Source organism: Leucoraja erinacea, chromosome 8, assembly GCF_028641065.1.
Source record: "Leucoraja erinacea ecotype New England chromosome 8, Leri_hhj_1, whole genome shotgun sequence".
Classification (NCBI taxonomy): Eukaryota; Metazoa; Chordata; class Chondrichthyes; order Rajiformes; family Rajidae; genus Leucoraja; species Leucoraja erinaceus.
The window spans coordinates 57,795,634-57,809,141 of NC_073384.1; positions in this window are offsets into that span (position 1 = coordinate 57,795,634).

The window sequence follows — 13,508 nt, forward strand, 5'->3', positions numbered from 1 at the left end:
CGTTAGGCATTGAGGAATCTTGGATAAATGGGCATCAGGAAGATAATATTTCACACAAAAGAAGATGGTTGTGGTTTTGGGAGATAATTTATTCCAGTCCCAGGACATTGCTGCAGCAGTTCCTCAGGTCCACCCTAGCCCAGTCGCCTGCAGTTGTTTCATTGGTGACCTTCCTTCCATCATTATCCAATCCAATCCAACTTTATTTGTTAAACACTTTAAGACAACCAATGTTGAACAAAGTGCTGTACAGTGGAATAAACAAGACATCATAAACAGACAACATAACATAACAGCTCACATAAAGCGCAAAAGCCAATTAACTGGCCTCAACTACAAGAGTTCAAGATTCAAATTAAAAGACATAAAACATGACCCCTTGTAAAAATAATAACCACGCAAGCCTAAAGCATAAGATCAAAAAATAAATTAAATCATCCAGTCTTTCTTCATAAGACAGTAATCCCAGTCGGTGACCTCTTGCACTGTCTATCAAAATGCCACGGAGAAGAGATGGGCTTTGTATTCATTCCTAGATCAAAGTGATAGGCCAGCTTTCTTTACTGCGGAGATAGATATAGGGTGTGACACCAGGTCGATGTTTGCCTGCTGGCCAAAAATACAGCGAAAAAATATTTAAATCAAGTAAATAAAGCTTTTGTGTACAAAGGCCACGGAGAAGAGATTTTTTATTCCAAAGTGATAATGCATTGTGTTTGCCTGGGCAAGCGAACCTACTTATGATCTTCAATTCCATTCACAATTTCTCAAACAATGAATCAGTCCTTGTTTGAATGCAGTACAACCTAAAAAACCATGAAGATATTGATTGATAAATAGTAAATAGTACATGCCAAACAATAACCCCCTCCAGCTAGGGAGAGTCTAAACATATATACTTGGCATTCAATCATCTTAGCATTGTTGATTCTCACGCAACATCAGCAGCATCCTGGTGACAACCACCAGACCAGAATATCAACTGGATTAGCTTTAGAAATTCTGTGGCTATGAGCAACTTTAATGCTGGATATTATGTGGTAAGTGACTCTTATTTTGACAACATGCCATCCAAAAGGCATCAGCCAGATGCGTGGTGGAATACTTTCCCACTTGCCAGGGTAGAAGCAGTTCCAATTAACGGTACCAAGACACAAAATGTTGGAGTAACTCGGAAAGTCCGGCAGCATCCCTGGAAAACATGGATAGGTGATGTTTCAGGTCAGGACCCTTCTTCAGACTGGTTGTAGGGGTGGGGAGATTGAAAGCCTTCCAAAATATATCTTTGTGGCCTCCTAGGCAAAGCAACTTGTTTAATTCTCCCCTAGCCACCACTCTAAAAGTGAACTCCATCCACTACCAGTGCATTGTGGCCACACTGCATGCCACGTACAAAATGCATCACTCTTCTAAAGCACCTCTCGAATCTCCAGCCTCTCACAGAAGGAAGGTACCAGTTTCTTGCAGGTTTCCCTCCAAGTTATGCACCATCCTAACTTGGAATCATTCCATCAGGGTCAGCACAGTGGTACATTGGTAGAGTGACTCCCTTGCAGCAATAGAGTTCAATCTTGACCACGGATGCTGTCGGTGTAGAGTTTGCACATTGCCTCTGTGACTTCTGGGTTTCCTCTAGATGTTCTGGTTTCCTCCCACATCCCAAAGCCGTGGGATTGTAGCTTGATTGACCTCTCTAAAATGCCCCCAATGTTCAGGGAGTGGATGAGAAAATGGGATAATATAGACTAGTGTGAACAGGTGATTAGCATGGCGGTTAGCGTGGATTTGATGGGTCGAAGGGCCTGTTTACATGTTGTTTCTCTAAAAAAACTAGTCATCAGCAGGTCAAAATTCAGCAGTTCCCCGTTCTGCAACCATGTAGGCATACTGTCATAAGAAAGATTGCAGAGCTTTAGTAGGCAATTTAACACCACCTTCTCATGAGCAATTAGATGCAGAGAATAAGTAATGGCCGTCATCTAGTCAGTGAATTAAATTCTCTACAGGAATGCACTAGCTGCAGCAGTATAAGTTCCACTTATCCAGCTGTCCAAATTTCACTTTTTATAAAATACTACTGCCACTACATCTGTGAAGATTTGAGTATATTATCAAGAGAGATGGCTGATTTTCCATTGTAGAGGGACTCAAGAGATCATGGAAAGTATGGAAACGTGGCATTGAGGTAAAAAATCATTTATGAATTAAGATTGACACAAAATGCTGGAGTAACTCAGCGGGACATGCGGCATCTCTGGATAGAAGGAATTGGTGAGTGTACGGGTCTCCTTCAGTCTGAAGAAGGGTCTCGACCCGAAACAGCACCCATTCTTTCTATCCAGAGATGCCGTCTGAGCTACTCCAGTATTTTGTGTCTATCTTTGGTGTAAACCAGCATCTGCAGTTCCTTCCTATAGATTTATGAATTTAGAATGGGGAAATATGTCAATTTAGTCCAATAGCTCTCTCTTTCTGCTCTTCTCAGGGTTAATGGGAGGGAAACTGAACTGGGGTTCTGTAGGGAATGTAAAATGTATATATATATATCTCTTGAGGTGCTGTCAACTCCGATAGCTCCATGAAAGTCAACATCTCTTCTAAGGCTCCCTTCGGTCATTGCTAATCATGGGTGTCTCCAGGGTTGGAGGACGCCAGTGCGTGACTTTGTTTAACATGGGGAGACTGATGCACAGACAGCCACCACACGGTCCTTGACAGATCTGGGTCAGGATCCAGTGGCATGGAGTCCAAGACGACCGGAGACCCTTTTCTGTTGCAACCTTCATCCGACTTCCCAGCCGTTGTGATGCTCCACTAAGGTCAGCGGCACGACTCGGCGCTCCAGTGAGGGTGAATGGCGCGGGGCTGAGACACTCCCGTGTGGGCGGCCCGGCTCCCGGCTGGCAGGTGCTCCCGTGAGGACGGCCCGGCTCCCGGCTGGAAGGCGCTCCCGTGTGGGCGGCCGCTGCAGGGTGGAGATGGTGCTCCGGTGGCTGAGGCGGCGTTCTGGCGGCGGTGACCTGAATCCGGGGCTCGGCCGCGGGCCAGTGGATGACATCGTCGGGAGCTCACGGGTCACAGGCTAGTGCCTGTTTTCCGGAGCTCCCGTGGCAACAACTGCGTCCACTGGACTGGAGGGCGGCAGCTTCGACCACCCCCGGGCCCACGGAGCTTGAACCGCGGGACTGACTTACCATCGCCCGGTGGGGTATCGCCTCAGCGGAGAGGGAGAAGAGGAGGGAAGAGACAGCAACCCTAAGACTTTTGCCTCCATCACAGTGAGGAGGTGCTTGGTGAACTCACTGTGGTGGATGTTAATTTGTGTTTATTGTGTGTTGTTTATTATTACATGTATGGCTGCAGGCAACAACATTTCGTTCAGACCGAAAGGTCTGAATGACAAATAAAGGATTCAATTCAATTCAATCGTCCTCCGCCTGTTCCACTGTTGAGGTCTTGGTTGGATTGCTATTTGTCAGACTCCTCCCCCTCGACCTTACCGCCATGGGTGGCCCTACCAGGAGCATTGCTCCTGACGGCATCGCTCTCAGGATCTCAGGACCACACAAGCTTCTCCACCACGACAAGGTGACAATTCACGGACAAGTCAACATCACAATTGGCTATTCCCACAATCCATTTGACTGAAAACTTTTAAAATAAAAAGAAGTAACTGTCTAAAACATTGCAGCTGGGCCGCAGAGCGATAGCTGGAATCAGAAACATAAACTGCAAATGTTGGAAATTTAAAACAGAAATAGAAACTGCTGAAAGCACTCGTTGGATCAAACAGCAACAGAACGGAATGATCCTTGACCTGAAATGGAGTTGAAATTTCAGGTCAAGGATCATTCCGTTTTGGTGCTGTTTGATATTATGAGTGCTTTCAGCAGTTTCTATTTCTGTTTTAAATTTCCAACATTTGCAGTTTTTGTTTCTGATACAAGCTATAGCTCTGCGTCCCAGCTGTAATGTTTTATCTCCCAACGAATGCTGTTTGACCTTCTAGGTGTACACATGAGAGAAATGTATATATAGTAAAGGATTCAGTAGATTATATGGAAAGTACAATTATTCTGGAGAAACAGGAATCAAGAATGTTTCCTATTAGCTGCAAAATGTCCACATGACCACATGTATGAGAAGGCAGACTCATTTTAATCCAATTATTTGTGAAGCAAAAGTTAATGGCCTCAAAGAATGTTTAAGTTTATTTTGTTCGTCTGTAGGTAATGAGCCACACATTGTTCTAAAGGTACCTTATACAGTCTTTCCAGTCCTTTGTCAATGTGGTTATCACTTGCCTGCAAAATTGTTTTTCTGCTTTTAGATCTGCAGCTAATTGTGGTGCCCATTGCCATCCTAGTCGAAATCAGCCATGTCAGCCTGGATCGAGAATTACATTTCGGACTATTTCAATTGCCACAGTGCAAGTAGTAGTTTGCTCTGGTGAAAATGCATGTTTCTGTTTCTATCTCTGTGAGGTCAGACCTGCATAAAACAACCTTTATATGTTATGATTAGAGCCAGGGTGTTTAGGCGCTAAAAAACACTGAAATAGGCAGGCAACAAGTAGCAAAGTTACAACATTTTGAGATTTAAAAAATCAAGTCTGCAATTTATCGCATCAGATAAAGCATAAAAAGAAGTTTAATTTGACACCTAATTCACTTTCATATCTTCAGTATTAAAAAAGTTATGGCCATTTTCATACTCGGTAATTAGCATCTTGTTCCCTATTGCTTTTCCATTGACTTAACACAAAAGCTGTGATCGAGGACAGTCAAAAGCCCATAACTTTCTTAAAAATTAAGAGAACTGAATGAAAATTTCAGTTATTATAGATTGAAGCATTCTGAAACAAATATAAAACATCTTACTTGGATGACCTGAAATTAAAGTATATAATTAGTTAAATATCAAATTGTAGTTAATTACAAAATTGACTGTTGTGATGGAAATAGTAATAAACACCCAGACTGCCTTGAAAATTAAAAAATGTGATATTCTCAAGATCAGAACTTTAATATTATTGTATTATATGCTGTAAGTCCGTAACAGATAGGTAAATAAATTACAATTTCTAGCAATAGACCAAGTCGTTATGGAGAAGATCAGTTGCTAGCTGGTACATTGGCATATCATAATCAGTAGCATCATCATACTCCTCAGATTGTAACCAATAAGCAACTCTGTACACCTTGTTTTTCCTCAACTTTTCAATTTTGGCATTGTAAACTACAAGTTTTTGCTCTTCAAACCACGCATGACATGCCTTTCTGCCCACTACTTTCCCATTAAGAATGTCCTGTAGATTCCATTTCTTAAGAAAAGGATATATTTTTTAAATAGCCTAAGTATCCAAATAACAAACTAATCCCATTCGCACAAGAATTCACAATATAACATGATTTTTACAACTCACTGTCATGAATTTATATGCCAGATGGAAGGAATTTAATGTTTAATTCCCATAAATTAATCTAGAAACATCCACTCAATATAATCAACATTTTAATTTTTTTGCACAATACATGGACTAAAACTGATATTTAGTATAAAAATATTGACTATGGGTAGACAATAACATAAAATATAGACGATTTAGATGCTTTTATGACATGATTGTCCAAAAAAAACATTTAAATCATCTTGCGAGTGGGTTTTTCTGGAATGTGATCGATTGGAACGTTGCATTTGCGGTGAATTTGAACTCCATATCGGCAGGAAAAACACTGCCGGTTCGTATGGGGCCCAAATAACATTTTTGCAACGTAAAATTAGATTAAAGCCATCCCAAGAAGCAAGATTATGTGTAAAATATACGACTTGCCCTTTGTTTTGTTCCGTTCTTGCGATCCGTCACATTGTAGGCCTTGAGGGCCTTAAAATGATAATATAAAGGTGTCCTACATTAAATGACCAAAGTTGCCTGGTTGCACATAATTGCTAGCATTTTTTTCAAATTATCTGGTGTTAAACTGTGCCGTCTATCAGACAGAATATGCTTCAATTGTGAAAAACGTCTTTGCACCTCAGCTGAGGTCACTGGTGCATACCCGAAACATGCTACAGGCTCTATTTAGCTATGTTTTGTATTTCTTCAAGATCTTTGTCATTTAATCACTCTCTCACATTTTCCTTGCATGTCTTTACCTACATTGCCAGGAACTTTACGTATATATAGTCAGTTACTTTGTTGAAAACCTGCAAGTTATTCACTAATGTTTTGCCATGTTTCTCAAGAAAAATGATAGCTTGTGGGAAGTTTGCAAAATTGGAAGCAATAGCCACAAGATTGCGGTGGGGGGACTTTTTCTGCATGATTTCACTGACGATCCTGACTGCAGCAGATTCTTCTTCTTAAAAACAGTTGACAATTTATTTTATCTTTCAAAATTTGCAGCATTGTGGAGTACAGCAGAAAACCATGTACCCCACCTCGTCAAAACGGGCTGAGGAGGTAGCAGAATCTAGGCGGCCATTTCTTTGAACAACTGCGCAGGAATAATAAGTGCTTTGAGGAAGATTCTCTTGACATTGGAAACTAGGCGATTGTCATTTGGAAACAAGCTACTACGTATGTGCTTGGCAATTCTATGAAATCCTTGAGCCAAGCATGTCAAATGCAACAAGGTACACAAAAATGCTGGAGAAACTCAGCGGGTGCAGCAGCATCTATGGAGCGAAGGAAATAGGCGACGTTTCAGGCCGAAACCCTTCTTCAGACTGATGGGGGGTGGGGGGGGGGGGGAAGGAAGGAAAAATGGAGGAGGAGGAGGAGCCCAAGGGCAGGGGGATGGGAGGAGACAGCTCGAGGGTTAAGGAAGGGGAGGAGACAGCAAGGGCTAGCAAAACTGGGAGAATTCAACGTTCATGCCATCCGAACGCAAGCAATCCAGGCGGAATATGAGGTGCTGTTCCTCCAATTTCCGGTGTTGCTCACTCTGGCAATGGAGGAGACCATTGCAACATTTTCAATGGTCAAATGCAACATTTTGGGGAATAAAACTTTGTCACAAACAGAAGATATTGCGTTTTATACCTTCTGGCCAAAGTACAGCAAGTGAAGATGTAAACAACTGAGCAATAGTTGAGCTGTTTGACTTCTCTAATTCTTCCGATGTCATCAAATACTCCTTTGATGGTTGACCTGCCTCCAGTGTACCGATGACCACATTGGCAACACATCGCCCCCCAGCACCGGTTATCTCGTCTATTGAAATCCATATTTTGTTGCATGCAACTTCATCTCTAATTTTCTGCACAACAATGTTGAAGTTGCTGTCAACATAAATTTTCCGTGATGACGACTCGCTTGGTATATGTTCCTATGTGTATTTCTCTAAAAAACCTCTGAGAAATTTGTTTTACAATTTCCACAGTGGAATTCTAGCATCAATGAATGCCTTGCACAGATCATTCGAAAACTCAGATTTGAAGAGGGTCTCGACCCAAAACGTCGCCTATTCCTTTTCTCCATAGATGCTGCCTCACCCGCTGTGTTTCTCCAGCAATTTTTGTTTACCTTTGATTTTTCCAGCATCTGCAGTTCTTTCTTAAGTATATTCGAAGGTTTCACCCCGGTGGTGGAAGTTTTCTTGTAAGTTATATTATGTTAACACATTAATAATAACATTAATATTAACGTGTTAATATAGAAAACGTCACTGTAATCACGGTACAACTAGAGAAAATAGCACGACCTTTTAGCAAAACGGCAAAAAAAGGATGATTTTGGCACTCGATCATGAAAAAGACATTATCCTGGTGAAATCATCAAAAAAAAAGAATGAAAAGGCACATGGCATTCATGGCAAAATCCTGGCTCTAGTTATGATGAACCATTACCTAGCTTTACTGCAGTTATGGTCACATATGCTAAATTTTTTTTATCATTTCCTTCTTTATGATGCTTTAAGCAAATTTGTTTTTGGCCATGGCTTAATTGAAGATTTGAGTGCAACAAATCAACCTTCGACTAAATGCAGTTGTATCTTAACAATATAAATGAAATCCCACAGGAAATAAAGCAACTTTGAGGGGAAATAACATTTTGATTTAGTCAACAATGAAAGTAAATAAACTGCAAAGATGATGAGACAATGCAGGAAGTAAAACACTTCCTGAACTGACTACATACGTTTCACAGAAGGCATTTTGATTATAATTACTTCCATTGTTTATTTTCACTTACCACGACACCAACTTATATTACCAACTCTAGCAGAAGTGACGAAAAGACAGCGAAAGGTAAAAATCTGCATGTTTTTAACTGTACTTAAGTTAATGTCCTGTACGTGGTTATACAGTAAGAGATAGATCAGAATCCACCAAGCCAGAAATGGAGTAAAAGTGTAATATCTGGACCCACCAGGACATGCAGCTATTTCACCCCTCCCCCTCCAGCTTCATTCCTTCCACTAGCTTCAAAATTCGCAACTCTTCAATGCTTTTGTCTCACACCTTCTTTGTCCAACTATATGCCTATCAAACCTCCTTCACCTGTATCAACCTACTACATGCCAGGCTTTTCCCCACTACCACAATTAGTCTGAAGAAGGGTTGCACCCTGAAACGTCATCTATCCATGTTCTCAAGAGATGCTGCCTAACCTGCTGAGTTTCTCTGACACTTTGTGTCTTTTTTTTTAAATAAACCAGCATCTGCAGTTCCTCGTTTCTGTAATATCCTATCATGCCCTGAAAGAAGCAAGGCCCGTCAAAGTACTATGTATAGAGTGGATATGGAGAGGATGTTTCCATCAGTAGAAGAGTCTAGGACGAGAGGTCATAGCATCAGAATTACGCGACATTTCTTTAGGAAGAATATGAGAAGGGATTTCTTTAGTCAGAGGGTGGTGAATCTGTGGAATTATTTGCCACAGAAGGTTGTGGAGACCAAATCAATAGATATCTTTAAAGCCGAGATAGATAGATAAGATTAGTACGAGTGTCAGGGGTTATGGGGAGAAGGCAGGAGAATGGGTTTAGGTGGGAGAGATAGATCAGCCATGATTGAATGACGGAATAGATTTGATGGGCTGAATGGCCTAATTCTGCTCCTATTACTTATGACCTTATGACAGAGTAGCAGAGACGGGTGTCTGACCCCATGTGGTTTATGACTATCCACAGAGATGTATTGTGAATATTAAAGATATCATAAGAAAGATGCTCTGGGCTCTGTGATTGGGTTTTGTGCAAGAAATGTTTGAAAATGTCAAAATATGGGACTTTTTTGGTAAGTATTTCATATCATGCTGATGTGGGGTTTCTGGGGAAGTTTTCATGTGCAGAGAATAAGTGCTAGAGAGTTTTCAACCTTTGTATTTGACCACCCGAATCTGAATGTTTAATTTCTAGACTCCATTTCCCATTTTGAACGTATTTTCGGAGTGTAACTTTGGAAATTGTGTTTGACCAGTAATTCAGAATTGTAACTTTGTAACATTAAAAAATGGTGTCAAACAGCTGGCATTGATAGTGAAACAGGAAAAGGGGAAGAGAGCTGAGGTCCGGTTTGCTCAGTGCATAGAAACAAGGAACTGTAGATGCTGATTTAAAGAAAATGACACAAAGTGCTGGGGTAACTCAGCAGTTCAGGCAGCATCTCTGGAGAACATGGAGAGAAGATGCTTTGGCTCCCAGAAATGCTGCCTGACCCGTTAAGTTACTCCAGCACTTTGTGTCCTTTCTGGTTTGCCCAGGATAGGTGGAGAAGGATGGGGGAAAGGGGGTTATGGAGTTTAAAGGGAAAGATATATTTACAATTGTTTAGGAAGGAACTGCAGATGTTGGTTTAAACCAAAGATAGACACAAAAAGCTGGAGTAACTCAGCGGGACAGGCATCATCTCTGGGGAGAAGGGATGGGTGACGTTTCGGGTTGAGACCCTTCTTCAGTGCATTATTTATGGCAAGCAGGATTTTATATTAAAAATAGGACCTCTCTGTAGCAGGGAGCGGTGCAGTCATAAGGATACCCTGGTCATCTGGAAGGTGGAACACAGATCGAGCGGTTGCAGTAGGGAGGGGTGGCCTGGTCAGTCACTAGAAGTCGTTGAGGTAGTTTGGAACAATTAAGGAGTGATTTTAAGTATTGCTATTCTTAACAAAAATGTTTAACCCAAATCCTGAAAAAAAAGTGCATATTATCAATCCACTGACTTTAATTTTTAGGGTTATTTTGGAAAGCTTGTTTTTGATGTAATTACTCCAATGTACAGTGGATTCAGAAAGTATTCAGACCCCTTCACTTTTTCTACATTTTGTCACGTTACAGCCTTATTTTAAAATGGATAAAATTCTTTTTTTTTTTGTTAAATCATCAATCTACACAATCAACCCCAGAATGAGGAAGCAAAAATAACTGAAATATCACATTTACATAAGTATTTGGATCCTTTGCTATGACACTCACAATTGAGCTTAGGTTCATCCTGTTACTATCGATTATCCTTGAGATGTTTCTACAACTTGATTGGAGTCTACCTGTCGTAAATTCAATTGATTGGAATTGATTTGGAAAGGCGCAGGCCTGTTTATTTAAGGTCCCACAGTTGACAGTGCCTGTCAGAGCAAAAACCAAGCCATGAAGATGAAGGAATAGTCCGAAGACCTCCGAGACAGGATTGTGTCGAGACACAGATCTGGAGAAGGGTATAAAACAATTTCTACAGCATTGCAGGTCCCGAAGAGCACAGTGGCCTCCGTCATTCTTACACTTGGAAGAACTTTGGACTATTCATAGAGCTGAACTTGACACTCCCTGAACTTCAGGTCTCACTAACCCATACCTGCAACGGACCCCAATTATATTTCATCCGCCGGAAGATCCACCTCCTCCTCTCTTCATAATGCTGGCTGCCCGGCCAAACTGAGCAATCGGGGGAGAAGGGCCTTGGTCAGGGAGGTGACCAAGAATCCGATGGTCACTCTGACAGAGCTCCAGAGTTCATCTGTGGAGATGGGAGAAACTTCCAGAAGGACAACAATATCTGCAGCACACCACCAATCAGGCCTTAATGGTAGAGTGGCCAGACGGAAGCCACTCCTCAGTAAAAGACACATGATAGCCTGCTTGGAGTTTGCCAAAAGGCAACTAAAGGACTCTCAGACCATGAGAAGCACGATTCTGTGGTCTGATGAAACCAAGATTGAACGTTTTGGCCTGAATGCCAAATGTCACGTCTGGAGGAAACCAGGCACCGCTCATCACCTGGACAATACTATACCTACGGTGAAGCATGGTGGTGGCAGCATCATGCTGTGGGGATGTTTTTGAGAGGCAAGAACTGGGAGACCAGTCAGGATCGAGGGAAAGATGAATGGAGCAAAGTACAGAGAGATCCTTGATGAAAACCTGCTCCAGAGCGTTCTGGATGCCAGACTGGGCCGGAGGTTCACCTTCCAACAGGACAACGACCCTAAGCCCACAGCCAAGTCAATCAAGTCAATGACCTTGAGTGGCCCAGCCAGAGCCTGGACTTGAACCCGATCGAACATCTCTGGAGGGACCTTAAACTAGCTGTGCATCGACGCTCCCCATCCAACCTGACAGAGCTTGAGAGGATCTGCAAAGAAGAATGGGAGAAATTACCCAAATACAGGTGTGCCAAGCTTGTAGTGTCATACCCAAGAAGACTTGAGGCTGTAATTGCTGCCAAAGGTGCCTCAACAAAGTACTGAGTAAAGGGTCAGTAATACTTATGTAAAAGTGATATTTCAGTTATTTCTTTTTAATTAAGTTCTAAACACCTATTTTCACTTTTTATTATGGGGTATTGTGTGCAGATTGATGATAATAAATAAAAAATAATGTAATCCATTTTAGAATAAGGCTGTAATGTAACAAAATGTGGAAAAAGTGAAGGGGTCTGAATACTTTCTGAATGCACTGTAATTGTCCTGTCTCCCAGAATGCCAATGTGTGATAAGCCTGACGTTTAGCACCTGTGTGGTAAAATGTAAATGTGGCTCAAGCTTTGATCAGGGACTAGGCCAAGCACCAGTAATCAACTGCAAAAAGCAAACTTCTGGAGGAATTCGGTGGGTCAGGCAGCATCTGCGGAAGGGATTAGACAGATGATGTACAGGTCCGGACTTTGTTCAGACTGATAGAATAGTGATCCACTGTTGACCACAGGGAACTTGGGATGAGAATCAGTACATAAACAAACTTGTTACAGCAAACTTAAATAACAAATACTATCCATTGCTTTTCATATGACTCCCGTTGGAAGCAGGCCTACTGATGAAAGAGTACGGGAAAATGGAGACAGCCCGTCAGCAAACTGGGAAGGACATGCTAAAATGTACCAATAATTGTATTTCATAATAAAGAATGGTTCTCAAAGTTTGATGCTTCGAGGGATAGATCAGAATAGAAAGGTACTGGGAAAACAGACATGAAGGGATCCAAGTTATGAAAAAACCCTCAAGGTCCCACAATGTTTTGCACAACATGCACAGATTGCACTTGGAATATTGTGTGTAGTTCTGGTCACCATACTATCGGAAGGGTGTGATTAAGCTAGGCAGACTGCAGAAAAGATTCACAAGGATGGTGGCAGGACTGAGGGCTTGAGTTATAAGGAGAGATTGGATAGGCATGGATGATTTTGCCTAAGGTGAAGGAGGGAGAGGGTTACCTTATAGAGGTTATGAAATCAAGAGGGATATAGACAATGAGAATGATTATAGCCCTTTTCCCAGGGCAGTGGAGTGCAAAACTGGAGGGCTTAGGTTTAAACTGAATTGAATTGAATATATTTTATTAGCCAAATATGTATACATACAATGAATTTGCCTTGGTGCTTTGCTCTCAAGTAACAACACAATATAGAGTAGACAATTACAAATAAAACATTATAATTTAAACTTGTGAAGAATTAAATAAAATACCAGAGCACAAGGGCAGTCAAAAAGGCCATGATGGTGAAGGTGAGGACAGACTCTGTGATGGCAGTACTGGACATCATTGCCTGTAGCAAGTTGTGTTTTCCCAGCTGCCGCAGGAAGTACATCCTCTGTTGGGCCTTTTTGACTGTGGAGTCGATGGTGGCCTCCCGTTTAAGGTCCCTGGAGATTATGGTTCCCAGGAACTTAAATGACCATAGAAGTTCAAACAAATGCCTCAAAACTCATTGGCCGGCAGTTCATTCTACAGCAAGACAATGATCCCAAACATACTGCTAAAGCAACATAGGAATTTTTCAAAACGAAAAAATGGTCAATTATTGAGTGGTTAAGTCAATCACCCGATCTGAACCCAATTGAGACTGACTTTTATATGATGAAGAGAAAATTTAAGGGGACTAGCCCCCAAAGCAAGATAAGCTATAGATGGCTGCAATACAGGCCTGGCAGAGCATCGCCAGAGAAGTCACCCAGCAACTGGTAATGTCCATGAATCGCAGACTTCAAGCAGTCATTGCATGCAAATGATATGCAACAAAATACTAAACATGACTACTTTCATTTAAATGACATTGCTGTGTCCCAAACA